This window comes from Pongo pygmaeus, chromosome 4 (assembly GCF_028885625.2).
Source record: "Pongo pygmaeus isolate AG05252 chromosome 4, NHGRI_mPonPyg2-v2.0_pri, whole genome shotgun sequence".
NCBI lineage: Eukaryota > Metazoa > Chordata > Mammalia > Primates > Hominidae > Pongo > Pongo pygmaeus.
In genome coordinates, this window is record NC_072377.2 from 99,745,623 (window position 1) to 99,761,325 (window position 15,703).

Consider the following 15,703-nt stretch of genomic DNA (forward strand, 5'->3'; position numbering starts at 1 on the left):
GGCCAAGGCCAGAGCTGGACACCACCACTGCCACGTAAGAGGAATCCTAAGCATACTGCGATCAAGGGAAGGGAAGAAAATCCACTCCCGGAAGCAGCTTTTTACTGTGACTCTCATCATTACTAAAATTAAAATGGCAAAATGAGAAGGTCAGATTCTGAGTCACGGAGGGGGAGCTAAGTGACAGCTCTGTCCAGAGAAAAGGATGTGGCAGGGCTGGGAGGCCCCTCACGCAGTCAGGGCTCCGGACTTCCCACTTCCCTCCAAAGTAGGCTCCGCCACAGAGTCTGAGCCTCCTCTCTTTTTTTATTCTTTTACCTCAGAACCCTGTGGCCAGGCTCCTTCCAGAGGCCCCTGCCAGGAGGTCCAGGGTCTCTTTCAGGGCCCTCAGGCTGTTGCCTTATGTTCCCTCAGCCTGAGGTTTATCCCCACTACTTGCACCTGCTACTCACTCAGAGCCTTTCTCTTCTCCGGTCTGTTGTTGGCCCCTCCCTTCCTGCTGCCTCTTCCTCAGCCTGCCACTGTGTTCAAAAGCCGCCACCACCACCACCACCACCACCACCACCACTCTCCATTTCCTGCTTTCCTGCCTCTGCCCTTTCATGAAATTTACTGTCTGTACCTTTCTCACCTCCATTCTCTCATTTTGTTGCGATCTGACCTTGTCAACCATTCTGCTGAATCGTTGGCTGACACCAGTCATGGCCTCTATGTCGCCAAATAACCATTTAGCTAGGTATCCTGACCTTTTGCAAATTAGTCACCTGGCCCAAGAGGCTGGGATCCAGGGAGACTATTGTCTGCTTCTCACTCAGTCCCAGGGACTGCCTGGTGTCTGAAGCCTTAGGACGATAAGGCACAAGCTAAAGGCATTTTTTTTTGTGAGGCACCATATGGAACATGGAAGACAAAGAGATGGCAAAGAGGGGGTATCCTCTCCATTTCTCAGAAAATGATGTGGCTTCAACTCAGTGAAAAATGACGCCTCTGCTGCATTGTACAGCAGGAGCTGAAACCCAGCATGGACCTCAGGGCATCTCAATGGGAAGCCGCCATGGGGGCTGCAGATGCCTCAAGTGCTGTGGGTGGAAAGAGGGTGTGCATGTGGAATAACACGTGTGGACTCTCCTTTGGCTTGTATGAGACACTCCCAGGCATGCTCAGAAAATACACATTGGAGGGTGGGAAGTGAGGGCATTTTTTAGGGGAGAATCAGTCCTGCTGTACAGATGGTTGGCAACAAGCTAGTGAAATATGTGTGGTTACTTTTTTTATTTTTTATTTTTTTGAGATGGAGTCTCACTCTGTCGCCCAGGCTGGAGTGCAGTGGCACGATCTCCACTCACTGCAAGCTCCGCCTCCCGGGTTCACACCATTCTCCTGCCTCAGCCTCCCGAGTAGCTGGGACTACGGCGCCCGCCACCATACCCGGCTAATTTTTTTGTATTTTTAGGAGAGACGGGGTTTCACCGTGTTAGCCAGGATGGTCTCGATTTCCTGACCTCGTGATCCGCCCACCTCGGCCTCCCAAGGTGCTGGGATTATAGGTGTGAGCCACCGCGCCCGGCCAATGTGACTTCATTTGTACTCACAGGCTGATGAGGGCTGCAATAAATGTGGCCACAAACGAACATTCTGCAGGGTTTTTCCTTACTTACCCACTGTGCAGGGTTTGGCCTTGTAGATCACCGCAGGCCTCTGGAAGTTCTCTTCCCAATGCCCATTGCAGCATGATATTTTTGCTCTTTCTATTGGATATTGTCTGTCTCTTTGTTAAGAATTTTGCCTACACATATGGTCTACCTTGGGGCTTGATCTTCTCATTATGTACACACCCACTCCTTGAGAGGTCATAGCTCCACACATGACTTCAGCTGTCAGCTTTTTACTGATGAGTATCACATGTTTTTCCTTATCTGGACCTCTCTCCTAAGCTTCAGGGATGGCTATCTCATTGCCTACTGAAAAGACCCACCTGGGGATTCCTTAGCCCTCTCAGCCTCTAGGAAACCAAAACTGAATCTCCCCTGAAGCCACCCTTTTTCCTCCATACCTGCTCATTGAGCCTGCATGTACCTTCATGTACCTTTTTGGCCAGGGCGCAAACCTGGCAGGCATCTGTGCTGGCCTCTGCTTTCACTTATGCATAGTGGCCAAACCCTACCAAGTTTGCTCCCTGAGTGCCTCCCTGGTCTGAACACCTGACTGCTCCTGCTGGTCCAGCCCTCATTAGTTCTTCACTCCCTCTTGTAGCACCTCCACCCTCGCCTCGCTGCCTACTCCACACTGTTGCTGGGGCAATCTTTAAAAATACAGAACCTATCTTGTTCCCTCTTAAAACTAGTCCATGGGCTGGGTGCGGTGGCTCATGCCTATAATCCCAGCACTTTGGGAGACTGAGGCGAGCAGATCATGAGGTCAGGAGTTTGAGACCAGCCTGGCCAATATGGTGAAACCCCATCTCTACTAAAAATTAAAAAATTAGCTGGGCGTGGTGGCATGTGCCTGTAGTCCCAGCTCTTTGGGAGGCTGAAACAGGAGAATCTCTTGAACCCAGGAGGTGGAGGTTGCAGTGAGCCGAGATTGTGCCACTGCACTCCAGCCTGGGTGACAGAGCAAGACTCCATCTCAAAAAACAAACAAACAAACAAACAAAAAACTAGTCCATGTTTCCCCAGGACAAAATCCAGATTTCCTTGTGGGGATGTGGCCCTGTGTGATGGGTCCTACCTGCCTTGCTCATAGTATCCCAGCCTCCCCTCCCAACATTTTAGAGACAGGAGGCAGCCAAGAGTCCCTAGTGAAACCCTGCCTCCAAGTCTAAAACAACCTGAAGGCTGAAAAACTGGACTGCTGTCCTAGCACTTTGGGAGGCCAAGGCGGGTGGATCACCTGAGGTCAGGAGTTCAAGACCAGCCTGGCCAACATGGTGAAACCCTATCTCTACTAAAAATACAAAAAAAAAGTATCTGGGCGTGGTGGCAGGTGCCTGTAATCCCAGCTACTTGGGAGGCTGAGGCAGGAGAATCGCTTGAACCCAGGAGGTGGAGGTTGCAGTGAGCCGAGATCATGCCATTGCACTCCAGCCTGGGCAACAAGAGCAAAATTCTGTCTCAAAAAATACCAGAACCAAAGACAAAAACTGGACTGCTGGTCCTGGATGAGGCCCGCCCTTTCCTGACTGATTCTTTCTGAATAATGCCCACCTGTGCACTGGGAAGGTGGAATGGAACTTTGGGAAGTTTGCACCGTTTGCAGTGAGGAGGAGCCTGGCCTCCCCTGTTCCTGTGTGCTGACCTGGAACTCAGTCTGTGAGCTGGGAAATCTGCTATCAGGACTCTCTCTTGCTTTGCTGAGAATTATTTTTCCTTTTTCCTTTTCATCCAATAAATTCCATTTTCCTCACCCTTCTATGTGTCCGCAAGCCTAATCTTTCCCGGTCGTGTGACAAGAGACAAGTTTTACTGGAACTAAGGGGAAAGTTATGCAACAATTTCTCCTTTGCTCCAACTGTGTGGACTCTGAGCCATTTCCTCACTGCTGCCACTCACACTTTGGACCTGCTGCTCCCTGTGCCCAGGGTGCCCTTCCTCTTATTTCTGTGTGGCTGACTCCTGCTGGCCCAAAGGGATTCAGATCAGGATGGTGTGTTAGCACCTCTAGGAAGTACCCCAAAACACACACCTCTTTCCCCCATGGGATGGGTGCCTCTCCATGGAGCTCACATGTCATACTGCACCCTGACTCATCACATGTCATTGTTCCTTTGTATTAATTTTCTGTCATCTATAGTGAGTTCCTTGAGGGCAGGGAAAGCGCTTTTATCTCTGCATTACCAGAGCCCAACGGATACACACTGGTTCTTATCCATCCACCCATCCATCCAACAAACATTTATTAATCAACTACTCTCAGCCAAACACAAACATCCATCATACAGCCCCAGGTCTTAGGAGTTTATAGTTTAGTGGGCAATATAAATAAGGAAAATGGACACAAGTGTTAGAAAGTGTTCTAGTTAACAGAAGTGTGTATGGGCATTAGGTTAACCAAAGGGAGTAGTCACTCCCAGCTGGAGGGTGGCTGAGGAAAGCGCCCATATCAAAGGAGAGCTAGGCTGAATCTTGAGAGATAAGAAGAAGCTTCTGAGTGTACAAGGAAGGGAAGGGCCTTGCAGGCAGAAGGAATAGGAAGAGGAAGAACAACATAAACGGTGCTCGACATTGAACATGGATAGAGCATTGGGGGTTTGAGTAGGGAGTGGAGAGACAACTGGAGAGCAGGCAGAGAATAGGGAACTTTACCACACTGAAGAGGGAGGAGTTCACACACAGGCACCGAGGAGCTGGAACAGGTATACTTTACACATAGATAGATTTGTAGTCAAACATTTGATGTAGTAATGATGGTGTCACATCTCCCAAGTCACACAATGAGTACCTAAATGCAGTTTGATCACAGAAGGGCTCTAATGAGTGACAGGAATGCTTTGGAGCTGGCAAAACTTTCAGGGTCCCTCTGTGTTCACCCTGGGACCAGTCCTGGCTTCCACAAGGCTTGAAGTGGTACGAAGGGGCGGCTCGGGGGGTGGTGGGCTGCCATTGCTCCAGCTGCCCTCAAGGCTGCTACACTAAGCACGGCTGCCCACGTGGCCCCTTAGGCATGCTGCTGTGGGGGCTCAGGAGACAGAGCCTTGGTACCAGCCGCCCTTTTCAACCTCAGACAATGAAGGTTCTGGTTTGGGGCCGTGCCTTGTTTTCAGAGTCTAAGTCTTTAGGAAGCTCTCTCTGGCCCTCTCCAGATTTGACTGCGGGGGACACTGACTCTGGCTCTAACTGCAGTCTCTCTGGACAGATGTTTCCTTGCCTTCTACCTCTATGCAGGGCTGTGTGATACTGAACTCAGTAACATTGACAGCTACCATTTACTGTGTACCTACTGTGTGCTGGGCTCAGTGCTAAGAGCTTTCTATGCATGATCTCTAATCATCACAGCAACTTTGAAAAGTTGATATTTTGGATCCCAAACTGACTAGAAGAATAAGGAAAATCTTCCTAACCTGAGGGACTTGAAGTTCAACCAAGGTCAGGAGTACGGGCTGCCTCCCTACAGGCTCTGCCATACATTTGGAAAGTCTCTCTTGTTGCCCCGTGTCTGCAAACAACCATGTCCAGAGGAAATGGGAAAGCGTTATTCTAAAGTTTTCCCACACCAAACCTCACCTTGTGTTATTGGTTAAATTGCATCACAGGCTTATTCCTAACCCAGAGACTAGCAAAAGGAATGGAGTGACCACCACTTCTGGAGAAAATGAGGCCCATTGCTGGATTAGAAATGGTTTGACTTCTAAAGGGAGACCTCTGATGGGGAGAAGTAGATTCCTTAGCAAACAGGAATTCCCTAGGAAGGAAGAAGGGAAAAATGGTTGTGGGGTAGGCAACCAACAGTGTTCATTGCCAACTCCTAGCACAAACTTTTTAGAACCAGTGAGCCACCAATGGGAACTTTATCTTGCTTAGACAGACAAAATTGAAAACACTGAAATAAAAGGTGGGGCTTGTGCTGTTGGGAAGAAGGTTTTATCTACTCCAGGCCTAAATGTTTTTCAGTGAAGTTATCGAAATGATATTTATTTAACCAATAAATATCCCATTACAGTAGGTATCAGTACCTGCCATTTGCTAGTAAGAAAACAGACCCAGGAAGGTTAGGAGACTTTGTCCCAGGCTTCCCAGCAAGGAAGCGGCAGATGTGGGATTCAGGCTCAGGTGTTGGGTCCAAAGCAGATGCTCTCTCTGCTGCTCTACAGAGCAAATTCCAAGGTCTTAAAGGAAGGATATCACAAGCCTGAAAGGGGTCCCGAAGACCATCTATTCTAACCCCCTCGTGAGCTTGCCTCCATGCCATGGCATTTTTCCCACTGGGCGCTTGTCCAGCCTCCCCTTGAACCCCTCCATGGAACAGGCAGGAATTCACATCTATGAAAAGAATGCTGAGTGTCCCTCATGGAGCAGGAGCCCACTCCTCAGGGAAACTGAGTACCTGCACCCAAGGCACTCGCAACTTTCAAGTAAGAGGGAACATGTCATAGTGTCGTTCAGGATCTCAGATCCAGGATCAGGGAGAGGCAGCACCTGTGTGCACGACATCATGTGAGATAGAATCACAGCCTTGCTTGTGAGAAAGAAAAAGAGTGGTCCCAAACAGAAGTGAATTTAAATTCACATGGCAAGGCTTTTCTGAAAACACACCTGAGCACATTTCTGTTTGAAATCTATTCGTGATGTTTCTACCAGCTGGTGGTCTATCTGAGCAGCAGCTCCATCCTAAGCTAGGTTTACTCCATACAGCTGATAGAGGCTCAGCAAAGCTTAACTAGGCCTGTCATAAACTCGCCCTACAACTAAAATGAGACATTCCTGTTATCTTATTCCTAGTCTAACTTTTATCTGGATAATTCTTTTTGTCTATACACATCCAACTCCCAAACAATCTATGAACTGGATATCTTTTTGTTGTAAATAAAAAATAAAACACCGACAAGTGTTCAACTTAAATACTCCTTAAAGAGGCACTAATTTAGAAATATATCAATATAATGAAATACTTAAAAATTTTTTTTAAAGAGGCAGAATTAAGTCAGTTGATATGAAATAGTCTCTAACATATGTTATTAAGATGCAGCACAGTGGCATCCGTATGCTAGCTACCATTTATGTTTAAAAAATGGTATATTGAATGGGACTTTTTTGTTTGTTAGAGTAGAATTGGAAGGGGAAATCTGAGGATTATGAAGGATAAATAATGCACCTTGTATAGAAAGCCACCAACAACAGGCCAGAATTCCTTTCTAGGGCTTTCTTAAAGATGAAACAACTGACCTTACAGCTATCGGCACATACTCCCCACCTTCCCACCCTAGTTGGCCTAGTAAGGAGTGTTGGAGTTTTTCCTTTCCCACCACGACCCCTGCAAGCCACATGAAATGGGCCCCAAGAGAAACATCATTAAACATTGGACTTTACTTGCAAGAAGAGGAGGCTGGTGCCTCATTTACCAGTTGGTCAGCTGCTTAGGTATAGTTGATGCATTGATCTGCCTTGTGCCTGCTGAGCAGGGGCAAAGAGCCTTGGGAGAAATCGCAGAGTCTGGCTTGAGTCTCCCATGGGCAAGTGCACATGGAAGGTGACAGCCTTGAGTTGTCTTGTTTCCTATCACTGGGCAAGGACAGCCCAGCATAAGAGGCTGTGGGGTGTACACAGAGGCAGAGGCTGAAGGGGCTGGAGGAGGTCAACCTGCAGCTGGATCTGCCACATTGGGGAAGCCATGTATGTGAGAGAGCCTCTTTGAAGAACTTACCTGGCAGCCTCAAAGAGCCTGTTTTAGGGTGCCAGCCATTAAGATGGTTAGTGTTAGCCAGTGAGGCCATGAGCATTCACAGAGAAAGAACCACAACATAGGAAGTTCAGTAAGGAAACAGTTACCCTCCCTCTCCATTGCCTCTCCCAGTCCCCAACTTTGATAAAGGAGGGGCAGGAGCTGTCATTGAACCTGATCATGACCCATCCCTCTCTACTCCAAGAGGAAAAGTGAAGGGACAGGAGTAAAAGACAGATATGCCCCCTGCCCGCTGCAGGTGCCCCCAGGTCATGACGGGGGTGGGTGATTTGAGTAGATATGATTGTAATTTTAGACTAGATTAGACCAGAATTTTTAAACAGCTAAAAGTGAGAAGAAAGCTATGGGACCCCTTCATTTTCTGCCTCCCTCGTAGGGATGGGAGACTGGACAGAGCACAGTTGTAAGTTGTGATAAGTTAAACCCCCTCCCCCACCACCCCACATTTTAGGTTAGTTTCCCACAGCTCCATATATGTGGATATGGGCAGACTATCTCTGGAAGGATAGAGAAGAAATGAGGAAATACCTCTTGAAGAATGACTTGCAGACTGACCCCAGGCCAGGTATACTTCCTGCATATCTTTTGTGCTGGTTTTTGTTTGCTTGTTATCACATACAAATATTACACAAAATAGGCAGAAGGCATGCCAAAGCAGTGAGAGGGAACAGGGAGGATGGAAGAATGGAGACAGGACCCTTATATCTCAGAAAAAATCAACCAAATTTATCTCTTTAAGGTAACAGGTTCACACTGAGGTGCAAAACTCAAATCTATTATTTGCCCCAGAAGGAGTGGGTGCCGGGGTGATGGAAGCTACTCTGCACACGGTTTGGTCCTGAGGGGCAGAGGAAGTGAGGATAAATGAGGATACTCACAGACAAGGTGCATGCTAGAATTGGCCTATCTGGGTGGCAGGAGACAGAAGAGACACTGGGATGCACACAGCCCTCCATCTGCCTGTCCTCTGCCTAAAGGAGTCTTTTACCCACTTCCTGGGTCATGAGAACATTCCAGAAAGTGGAACCTGACCCTGGCCTTCCCCACCAGATTGCCTGCAAAGGAAAACGCACTTCATTCAAGGATGAGTAGTCAGAAAGCGCCATCACGAGATCTGTGTACAGATAATAACAGAGGAAAGGGGTCTGGGACAGGGAGAGAAGAAACATCACCATGGTATTACAGATATATGTACAGGATTCTCCCTGTGACGCTGTTTGTAATAATGATAATAATAATAATAACTTTAAAACTTGAGAATGGCCTAAATATCCATGAATAAGGAACTAATTATACAAAACATGGTACATCTATATAACTAGTTCTTTTGAAGCCTATTTTGTGTAATATTTGTACGTGATAACAAGCAAACAAAAACCAGCACAAAAGGTATGCAGGAAGTATACCTGACCTGGGGTCAGTCTGCAAGTCATTCCTCAAGAGGCTTTTCCTCATTTCTTCTGTATCTTTCCAGAGATAGTCTGCCCATATCCACAAAATCATGAGTTCTGTCTGTACATGCTAATATGGAAAGAGATTCAAGATAAATAACTTTAAGTGATTTATTAAATAGGCAACATATAAACATAGTATAAAATCCTAATAATACAAAAGGGTATACAGTGCAAAGGAAGTTGCTCTTTTTTTTAAAACCACAAATATGTTTATTCCTCTAAAAACAGTATACCATCTTTCCAGTTTTCAAAATGTTATTATCAATTATCTGCAGATTACTCTCAGTAATCTGATTTTTAAAAATCTCAGACAGAGCAGAGCAATTCACCAGCACCATCATCAAGCGAGCTACAAATCTATCCTTTACCAAAGCAAGGAGACACTTAAGATCAAGTCAAGAGAAGAGCTTTCAGTGTTTACAGAAGGGGTACTCACATCCATTTGTCACACACTTCAGGGCCCCATATCCCCCTTTTAAATTGTCTAACTCCTAACCCGGTTTATTTTTATAGTCTGAAAACAAGGAGTCACCCAAGTGAGATATTCCTTCAGAGCACTGTTGAAAATGGATCAAACGTGGAGATCCTCCAGATCCCTGTTCTCAAGTGTTAAAAATATTTTATATTAGCACATAGAATATCCTTGGATATATTCTGTTATGTTCTAAAGAGTTTGTGTTTCTCCCTTTTTGATGATGTCTTCAATTTCTTCTGAGACCTTTCCTGTATAGTCATTTGGTTCTATTGCTTTTAACTTCTCTTGATACTCGAGTGGCAAACCATTTTTATTTTTGCACCCATGTAAATAATCTTTTTATACTGTGAAGACGGAGGAGCACTTTCGTAATTTGTCATCCGATAACTTTGACAAGTTATTTCTCTTCCTTCTTGAGTTGAAACTTTAACTTCTATTACAATAGATGTTCTTTTTTTTTTTTTTTTTTTTTTTTGAGACGGAGTCTCGCTCTGTCGCCAGGCTGGAGTGCAGTGGCGCGATCTCGGCTCACTGCAAGCTCCGCCTTCCGGGTTCAAGCAATTCTCCTGCCTCAGCCTCCTGGGTGGCTGGGACTACAGGCGCCTGCCACCGCGCCGGGCTGTTTTGTATTTTTAGTAGAGACAGGGTTTCACCATGTTGGCCAGGACGGTCTCGATCTGCATGCGGGCCACACAGAAGCCCGCCGCCGAGGGGTTTCGGAGATGTATACTTTCGTCAGCCGGTTGCTACCGTAGGCGAAGAACAGAAAACTGTCCTCATCCGGGCCCGGGACGTCCCTGCAGCCCAAGTTCGCCATGTCCCACTGCTGCCTGCACGGGAGCCTGGAGCAGAGCTGTGAGGAGCCGCCAGAGAGCGCAGCGCGGCGGCCCAGGACCCCGGCCCAGTGACTGCCTCGCTGCCGCCTCCAAGAAGTTGCACTTTTACCTCATCCCTCAACAGTTCAGATCCTCTCACCAGGGGCAACCCCTATTTTTGGATTCTTGTGCTGGGATATGTTATCAAATTTTTTTAAAAAGGTCAGACCACCGTATGATTCCCTATGTGTAAAATTTAGAAGATTACATATATATTTGCAGGTGTGGGTATGTGTACAATATATATAATATGTCATACATATACACAATACAATAGATAAAATCAATATATATTATTTTTTCTAAAAAGGGACTAATGACTCTATTAATTAATTAGTAATTTCCCCATCAGTCAGATGGGGAAGGGGCTTTTTATTTTCCATCTTTCTTCATTGAATATTTACCATACGCACTTTCAGTTGTATGTTTAATCTTTTTATTTATTTAAAGTAGATGCTGGGATGTAGGGAGGTGGAGAAACCTGTTTGGACTAGACTTTAAAGAACTGTGGTAGAAGGGTATGAGATACAATAATAGCTTGAGGGAATAGCAGGATTGAGAAAAAGCAACTTTCATTTAAGGGAACCTTGACTATGTTTGTTTTATTTTTTTCCTTTTGCAGAGGAAGCAACTAGTTGAAGGGGGAAAATAGAGAGAGACAGAGAGAGAGAAAGAGGATGCCTGATGGAGCAAAGTCACCAACAGCACTGGAGGAGGGGACAGAGGGCCAGGCAGTGGGGCTGACCTCAGAGAAGAGGGGTGCACCTTTGGAGGGTGCACCGGGAGGGGAGGGGACAAACAAGGAGGGTGCCGAGGCTGACGATGGGCAAGCTAACTGGCCACAGTGCAAGCCCAAGGGGACGAGGGATTCCAGACTCTGGACACACGGCTGAAATAGCCAACTGTGGGTTCCTGGCTACAGAGGAGGTGAGTGGAGCCAGGAGAAGAAGATGAGAGAAGAGAAGGGAGAGGCATTAAGTCAAGATGAAGAAGAAAAACTGGTTCAGTGCCAGGGTTTAAAAAAACAATAATATTTTTAAAATGTTATGCCCAGTGACAGGAAATTCAGGCTCTGGGTGACAGGAAATTCAGTAGGCACTCGGTGGCTGCTGGGCTGCATGACTAAATTTGTGTAGCAATGTCGAATGCTGAAACAAAACAATAAAAGTTTTTTAAAAAATACTTTCAAGGTTTTGGGAAATATAATTTTGGTTAACATGACCCCACAATTAAATGAGGTCTATTTAATTAGGGAGGCAGTACTTCTGGAGGAAAACAAATTGCCTAGGCTGTCAATTTAGCAATGCAACAAAACATGAAATCAATAGTTTATTAATATCAGGTGTATGGGTATACATCTGCCTTATACAGAAGCAAGAGCTGCATTCACACACCTGGTTGCAAATAAATTAAACATGAGCTGAGATGCTCAAAGAAAATGAATCACTTAGGGATAGAGCATCTCTAATTAGAAAGGACAGTTTGTCCCACCCAGAAACAATCTCTGGGCTCATGTGTAGATGGAACTGTCACTTGGAATGACTTGTCAAAAGGGCTTCAGGTAAAACTAAAGCTGAAACTGAAAGGTAAAACTCTGAGCTAATAATAACTATTGACTCACATCACCAGAAAGTTTTGGAAATGAATCAAGGGGAAACCACAGCCACTTAGCCCTTCCTCACCCAAGAATCCTCTCTGCCATTCCTTTCCATCCAGCACTTTTTCCCTGTGTAATAAGTTTGGCTTTCATATTTCATTACTCCTCCACAGAATATGAGGTTCAATTATAGGACTGTCACACAGATAGATGAGAAGTGTACTTGTGACAAAATGTTCTCCAGTGGGCTTCTGGCTAATATATTTTTGGCACATCCAAATTATGAAAGAGGACACAATTGTTGGTAAAACCAGGAAGGCATGTATGTGCTGAGTATTCCGTGTCTAAAATCAAAGTAGGCTGGGCGCAGTGGCTCACGCCTGTAATCCCAGTACTTTGGGGGACAGAGGTGGGTGGATCATTTGAGGTCAGGAGTTCGAGATCAGCCTGGCCAACATGGTGAAACCCCATCTCTACCAAAAACACAAAACTTAGCTGGGTATGGTGGCGTGTGCCTGTAATCCCAGCTACTTGGGAGGCTGAGGCAAGAGAATCGCTTGAATCCAGGAGGTGTAGGTTACAGTGAACTGAGATCACAGCACTGTACTCCAGCCTGGGCGACAGAGTGAGACTCCATCTCAAAAAAACCCAAACAAACAAACAAATAAACAAACAAACAAAAAAAAAACCGCTCACAAAAAACAAAAAACAAAGTGCAGAACCATGTGTATAGGACAATCTCTTTTTTATGAATATAAAAATCTAGGGTATGAAAGCATTATATAATGTGTGTGTATATGGTTATATATGAATGAGATAGAGCTGTATATCCTAACATGAAACATTTCCAAGTGAAAAACGTACTAAATTTGTTACTTTGCAAAGTAATATCTACATCTAAAAAATGAAAAATAAAAAAATGACACATGCATAGACGCATGTGCTGTGCAGTGTGTGTGCCTAGACAGGGGACAAGGAAGAGGCACAGCCAGCCATGGGCAGTGCGACCTTGAGGAGGAGTGAACTGGAGCGGGATGGTGCAAGTTTTCAGCTTTGCTCTGTAAACTTCTATATTATTTGAAACTTATACAATCAGGATATATTCCTATATGACTTATGTAAGAAAATAAAGAGAAACAGTAAGCACCAAAAATGAAAAGTGTGTCATCATCTCTTTGAGGCCTTCATGGGAAACTGGAGAACAAGACAGGAGTTAATACAAACATGAAATGACACATCCAGGTCTACTAATCATGACCACACTGGGAAAGAGGGGACAGAGAATTTGGTAGTCGTGGCAGACCCAAGTATCTTACTTCTGCAGATGTGAGGAATATCAGAGAACTGTGAAGAGACTGAGCTTGAAAGTTCATCTCAAAAGGTCTTTGCCCGTCAGCAGTGACATGGCAGTGGGGAGGAAGGAAGAAAACAGGCTGTCTTTGTGTGGCTGGTGATGCCTAAGTGCTGGAGCATGAGACGGACCCCAGGCCCTGTGCCATAGCTGACATGTAGGAATAGGCATTGGCACTGGTGAGAGCCAGTCTGCATGTGACAGAAGCAGCAGATGATCAGAAATGGAGGGCGCTTTCTGACAATGACACCATCATCCCACAGGGAAGGAACATCTGACTCTTGGCTCACACTAAGATGCTGCCAGAGCGGCTGGTCTCAAAGGGCAAAACAACAGCCCCTGATGGAAAGTCTTCACGACGCAGCCTCCGAGGTCCTTCTGCTCAAGGTAAGAGCCCTGCTTGCCTGGCTCTATCTGGATTCCGGAAAACACTCAGGCACAGGGCAAGCTGAGGAAGGGGCGGTGTGGGGCGGGGCGGTGGCAACAAGTCAGTCTTCTGAATCCCCTATCAAAAATCTGTGAAAGGTAGCTTTTTACAATGAGGGTTGGAAACACTGATACAGAGGATGCTGACTGGGGAGGTTTGGAGCCAACCATTTGACCAGGCCTGTCCGTTACAATAGAACCAACAGGGCAACCTGGAGTCACATAGGCTAATCTAAACCAGCCTGACTGATCCCCATGTCCTTCCCAGGACTTCACTGCTCCAAGAGTAATCAGTCACATGTCTCAGGAGCAGGAGTGAAATCTTTGACCTCACAGCAAGTGAAGCTGGTGAAGAAACAGAAGAGAAGTGAGAATGGGTCCATCTCCACAATGAGGGGAGCATGGAAGAGGGAGTCCAGGCCCTGCCAGCTGAGGAGATGGGGACATAAGGCACAGCTGTGGAAACTCTGGGCCACCACTCTGCAGCATCCCCAAAGCCTGCTGTGGTACTCTGTGGCTGCTCTCTGCATCCTGTCTGGCTACTAAGGCGAAAGGGTCTCAGCTGTTTAGGCTAGTGCCAGCCATGCTCCCTCTAATGCCTAAGTGAGGGTTCCAAGGCCTCCACTTCAGCATCTGGGATACTACAAGGGGAACCCAGGAGGAGAAGGGGCCCTAAACACGAGCAGGGGATTTTGGCATCCAAATGTGTTGGCCTGGAGACTGAGGAGCATGGAAGCTTGGAGAACACACAGCAGGTGTTGATATGAGGCTGGGCGATGGGGAAATGGAGACTGGGGTTGGGAAACCAACCCATGGAACAGAGGAAACACAACGCCTTAGGCCTTTACATAAACAGCTTTCAACCTGTCTGCACAGGAGAGTCTCCTGGGAAGCTTTAAAAATACCTGTCTGGGCCCCAACCCGGAACAACTAAATTGGGAACCCTGGAGTCCTCTTGGACTTATGCTCCTTCTAGAGACCTTTCTTCCTCAGTGGAAAACCCACTCAAAGGTATCTTTTCCGTCTTTGCTGGAAGGCAGAAAATTCACTTGGCACACAGGCTTCTCTGCCAAGTCTTGGGAAGTTTACCTACTCTGTGAGGTGCTGTTTCACTATGAAATTTACTCCCCTGTGACGTTCAATCCAGGAAACTGAGTCTCAGGGACCCTGGCTAACAACAGCCCTCACCTCCCTTTGGGTGTATCCCCATTTATTTATGGAAAGTATTTTCTGCCACGTGAAGCACAAAGATTTACTGAGAGGAGGGTGTAGCAGAGTGGTGGGTTAATCCTGAGTGGAGTTGCTTTGCTGTGCAGGTAACTTCCTCTTCCCCCTTACAGCATGAACAGACAGGCCTTTGTGTTCTGAGTTCTTGATTCCCTTGTCCTGGGTGTGGAATGGACAAATGCTAAGCTCTTTTGCTTTTTAGAATGGAGATGTTTTGAAATGTAAGCTGGAGAGAGGTAGGGGACGACAACTAGGCTTTGAGAAGAAGGGAGTGGCCTGGCTCTGATGGTAGAGAGAGGGTGGCCAGTCTTGAGTGGTGGGAACTTGCATACCACTCACCATCCAGCACCCAAGTTGAGATGTACATCTCAGGTGAACTGAGTGAACTGAGGCCATGGATATCTGGGGATGAGACCCACAGTCTCAGGAACTGGGAGCCAGGTGAAAGGGCCAAGGACCTCGCCTGACGTGGAGATGGTGGGGGCCACCAGAGGAGCCTGCAGATGGGAGCATCGTCCTGGGGGCCTGGACAATGAGCAGCTCACTGGCTACCATGCTGCACTAAAGGCCCCTGCGCAATGTTCCTGAATGGTGGAAACTCTAGGACTCTAGACTTCTTTGATCTTCCCAAGGGAGGGATGAGCACAAGGTGATTGGAGACTGGGCCAGATTTAATTTTCTTTAGAGAAATTAAGAAATGTGGCAATTCTTTTTGAGGCAGAGTCTCGCTCTGTCGCCAGGCTGGAGTGCAGTGGCGACATCTCGGCTCATTGCAATCTCCACCTCCCGAGTTCAAGTGGTTCTCCTGCCTCAGCCTCCTGAGTAGCTGGGACTACAGGCGTCTGCCACCACGCCCAGCTAATTTTTGTATTTTTGGTAGAGATGGGGTTTCACCATGTT